The sequence below is a fragment of the Podarcis muralis genome, chromosome 5 (assembly GCF_964188315.1).
Source record: "Podarcis muralis chromosome 5, rPodMur119.hap1.1, whole genome shotgun sequence".
Taxonomy (NCBI): Eukaryota; Metazoa; Chordata; class Lepidosauria; order Squamata; family Lacertidae; genus Podarcis; species Podarcis muralis.
The window spans coordinates 78,418,005-78,423,359 of NC_135659.1; positions in this window are offsets into that span (position 1 = coordinate 78,418,005).

A 5,355-nucleotide genomic window follows, 5' to 3' on the forward strand; every position below is an offset into this window, starting at 1 on the left:
CTGTTGGTTTGAGGATTGCAGTGACTTCTAGCAAAATGTGTTGATATTATAATGCAGGGGTCTACATCCAGTGTCGCCCAACCTTTGGGGGGTGGGCAGATGCCAGTGGTAAGTGCTGTGGAACATATACAGTGGTACTTCGGTTTATGAACTTAATCCGCTCCGGAAGTCCATTCTTAAACCGAAACCATTCTTAAACCGAGGCGTGCTTTCCCTAATGAGGCCTCCCGCCACCAGTGCCCTTCTAGCGTTTGGATTCCGTTCTTAGACCAAGGTAAAGTTCGCAAACCGGGACACTACTTCTGGTTTTATGGAGTTCATAAACCAAATTGTTTGTAAACAGGATTGTAATTAAACCGAGGTACCACGGTATATACGGGACGCGGGTGGCGCTGTGGGTAAAAGCCTCAGCGCCTAGGGCTTGCTGATCGAAAGGTCGGCGGTTCAAATCCCCGCGGCGGGGTGCGCTCCCGTTGTTCGGTCCCAGCGCCTGCCAACCTAGCAGTTCGAAAGCACCCCCGGGTGCAAGTAGATAAATAGGGACCGCTTACTAGCGGGAAGGTAAACGGCGTTTCCGTGTGCTGCGCTGGCTCGCCAGATGCAGCTTTGTCACGCTGGCCACGTGACCCGGAAGTGTCTGCGGACAGCGCTGGCCCCCGGCCTCTTGAGTGAGATGGGCGCACAACCCTAGAGTCTGTCAAGACTGGCCCGTACGGGCAGGGGTACCTTTACCTTTACCACGGTATATGGCTCCCCCCCCCCCCGCGAAGCAAATCGCGCTCTCTCTCTCTCTCTCTCTCTCTCTCTGTGTGTGTGTGTGTGAGAGAGAGAGAGAGAGAGAGAGCTCTTCTCAGCTAACCTGTGCAGACCTGCAGAGAAAACCTGCAGAGAAATGGTTGCTCTGATGATGAGGGAGGAGCAATTTATATCCACATCAGACTTGCTAACCTGTATCTACTTTAAATCCTGTCCCCTTTTTCGTTGTTTCAAAAAACCACAGGGGTCTTAGCTGGCAAGGGAAAAAAATTCTTGGGGGAACCATCCGGATCAAGCCAGTGGGTTGAGGGGTTAGCCACTCCTGTTGCAGAGAAAGCCTTTTTTTTCTGCACAGAAATATACGCCTGGGAGTGGAATTGGGGCCAAAGTTAATTCTCTCCAGCATGTTGGCACAACATCAATCTATTTATTTATTTATTATTCTATGAAAACCATAGCATGCCCTTCCTCCCCAAAAGGAAACCAGGGCGCCTCACAAAACGAAAATCGCATTAAAACATTTAAAAACGAAAACACAATATATTACATACACCAGTTAAAAGCCTGATGAAAAAGACCCATCTATTGCCATCGACCCACAGAGTCTGCCAGCGCTTTTGTTCTCTGTGCTTACTTCAGAATAAGGAACTCAGGTTTTTGTGTTTAAAACCCTCATGTCACTCTTTATTTCTGAATTTTTTTTTACCTTATAATGCTCTGCTTTACTTTGTCTCAATGTTTTTCTAGGTGCAGATGAGCTTTGCAAGAAGCGAAGCTGTCCAAAATGTTGCCATTTTGAAGAACGTTGGAAGAGCCAAGGATTGTTCCTGCTACTGTTGTAGTTAAGGGCTTTGTTTAAATTTTATTTTTATTTTATATATATATATAATATTTTATTAGGTTTTTTCAAAAAAATTAACAACCAACAAAACTCAACAAAAATCACAAAAACAACAAACAACAAACATCAGAAATACAAACAGAAAAAAAGAGAATGTAAAAAAGCAAATTTGTTTAAATTTTATTTTAATCCTATGTTGCTTCACAGCTCTCCAGAGTTCTGCACCAGCGTTCTGGGCAACCTCATGTTGCCAAGCCTATTAGGTGCCTGTATGACCTAGCACTGGAAAGGCAAGTGCAAAGGTCCAAAGTTTATTTTAAAATGTGCAAACAAGAGGAAACACCACTCAACCATTTCTTAATTTCTTTAAGGTAAGAAAGAGCAAGAGGCAAACAAAATCCCTGCTCCGCCTCTCCAAAACTATGAAACTAATATGGATTAAGGAGGAGAATGAAATCCATTTTAATTCCCCCCAAAACCCCATTGGCGCATTTGTCTGCTCTTTGGCAAACGTAATCCACTCTGGACTGGTGCTTGTGCCTGTAAGTTTCATCCATTTTCACCAAAAGGGAGGCAAATTAAAACTGTTTTTAGATTGGCCATGATAGTGAATGAAGCCACAGAGCTTCATTCTAGATAGGGTAGCTTGGAAAATGAAACACAGAGAGATCACAGATTTAATAAAAATGAACAAATAGCTACAGATACAAAATGAATCTTGGGGCCCATGTACACTCTTACTCTTTATCATGTTTTCAAATGATATTTTAATCACCCTTCATAATATTACCGTGTACAGACTTTTCAAGATGTGAAGATCTCTTATACTGCCAGAATAAGGATACTAGAATGGTCATTGAACCATTTGTGGAATACACACAAGATATGGGTGACTGAGGCTGTGTATATTATATTAAAACACATGAAGATAAATTGAAATAGGTCAAGTGCCAAGCTAACCACTGGACTGAGACTCTTGAGTTTTTCCAGATACCACCAGAGACACACATTAGTTTCTACATTATTTCAGAGCAATCTTACAGCCTCAAAATAATTTTTGCATTACTTCAGAGAAGTTTTATAGCCTCAAAGTGAACTTTCACATCATGGGAACTGCTATTCAAAAGCCTTATTTTGGCTGGCTGTACTTTATGTGGTGGTTCTTATATTGTGGATTTTTATAGTGCAGGGTTTTTTTTAATAGATATTGTTTTGCTCTGTTTGTTCTGCAAGTGAATATTTTTTATTGCTATGCGTCTCATTGCTGGAAATGATGTGTTTGAGGGATACTTCTGCCCCCCACTTGTGTGCTACAAAAATATGAGTGGACAGAAACTCTCTCAAACTGCAGTGTCCGATTGACTGCATGTATACAGACACATTTGTTATAGGGAAATGTGCCAGATAACGTAAGACCAAAGGATGCTGACCTGCTTAGCATATGTACTACATGTGCATATGCTACATGTGTGCTTGCTGGCTTGGTCATGTCAATAGGCCCCAAATGAGAAGACTCCTTACACAACACTGCTTGCTTATCAGCCTGTCAATTGTGATCAGTCATGGAGATAAGACTATCAGTGACTACTAACCACTATGGAAATGTTCTGTCTCCTATGTCAGAGCCACTATGCCTTTGGACAACAGTTTCTGGGAATCACAAGTCGGAAGAGAGCTGCTGCACTCAAGTTCTGATTGCAGGCTTCCCATTGGCATCTGATGGGCTACTGTGAGGATCCTGGAATAGATGGGCCTCGGCCGGCTCCCGCAGGACTCTCCTTATGAGTAGGGGTGGGGTGGGGGAGTGGGATTTGATTCAGTTCCCATTTATAGTCATACCTACCCAATTTGCGGGGACGCGGGTGGCGCTGTGGAATAGACCACAGAGCCTAGGACTTGCCGATCAAAAGGTCGGCGTTTCGAATTCCCTGACCATTCCCTGACCGTTCCCTGACCGGAAGCTGTACGCCGGCTCCCTCAGCCAATAAAGTGAGATGAGTGCCGCAACCCCAGAGTCGGCCATGACTGGACCTAATGGTCAGGGGTCCCTTTACCTTTACCCAATTTGCACTTTCTTAAACAATATACAAACCACAACATAGTCATCCTTCCTTCAAAATTCACTTTTCTTCTAATTTTGCAATGCAGTTCTGTAGCCAGGTGAGGAGTACACAAATACATATGCCTGGCTAAAGTGTGTGTAATGCATGTGTCTGTGAAAACAGCATACGAAAATGGATTATATAAGGGAAAGTTGCATGCACAGATCTGTATAGCAGAAGAATGCTGGGTGAATTTTCATAGGGAGTTCTTTTTTAAAAAAACACACAAAAAAACCTGCAAACTCCAGTAGAGAACTGAAAAGAGTGGAGAAAGAAGAAACTAATCTTGACAGATTTACCCATCCCTACTTATAAGCATTCCTGTTAATTTTGATCTGCATCAATATCACACCCTCCAACATTTCTCCAATGAAAATAAAGGTAAAGGTAAAGGTACCCCTGCCCGCACGGGCCAGTCTTGCCAGACTCTAGGGTTGTGCGCTCATCTCACTCTATAGGCCGGGAGCCAGCGCTGTCCGCAGACACTTCCGGGTCACGTGGCCAGCGTGACAAGCTGCATCTGGCGAGCCAGTGCAGCACACGGAACGCCGTTTACCTTCCCGCTGGTAAGCGGTCCCTATTTATCTACTTGTACCCGGGGGTGCTTTCGAACTGCTAGGTTGGCAGGCGCTGGGACCAAACGACGGGAGCACACCCCGCCGCGGGGATTCGAACCGCCGACCTGACGATCGGCAAGTCCTAGGCGCTGAGGTTTTACCCACAGCGCCACCCGCGTCCCCCCCCCAATGAAAATAGGGGTGTCCTATTCAATAATAATAATAATAATTAACAACAACAACAATTTTATTATTTATACTCCACCCAACTGACTGGGTTGCCCCAGCCTCTCTGGGTGGCTTCTAACATATATAAAAACATTTTTAAAACATTTTTTTAAAAAAACAAAAACCCTTCCCTATACAGTGGTACCTCGGGTTAAGAACTTAATTCGTTCTGGAGGTCCGTTCTTAACCTGAAACTGACCAATTTATCAATCCAATTTGTGATTCAGTGGATACAGTACAGTTGTACCTCAGGTTAAGTACTTAATTCGTTCTGGAGGTCCGTTCTTAACCTGAAACTGTTCTTAACCTGAGGTACCACTTTAGCCAATGGGGCCTCCTGCTGCTGTTGCCCTGCAGCCGTACATTTTCTGTTCTCATCCTGAAGCAAAGTTCTTAACCCGAGGTACTATTTCTGGGTTAGCGGAGTCTGTAAGCTGAAGTGTCTGTAACCTGAAGCATCTGTAACCCAAGGTACCACTGTACTGGACTGCCTTCAGATGTCTTTGAAAGGTTGTATAGTTATTTATCTCCTTGACTCAGGGGTCACATAACTCCATACCCTCCAAGAATTCTCTGATGAAAATAGGGACATACTAAGGAAAAGCGGGACATTCTGGAATCAAATCATAAACCAGGACGACTTCTGTAAATCCAGGACTGTTCCTGGAAAATAGACACTTGGAGGGTCTGAAATATACCATCATTTCTGCATGGCTCTTTGGTACTTCTTTCTCCAACATTTATGAAGCAGAGCTTTAGGTTGTCCAGGAAATTGAGCTGGAGCTTTAAGGATACAAACCATAAAAGAGTGGTTTTCTATTGCTGCAATTACCTGCTCAAAGCAAACACCAGTCGTCCCCGAGCCAGGTGC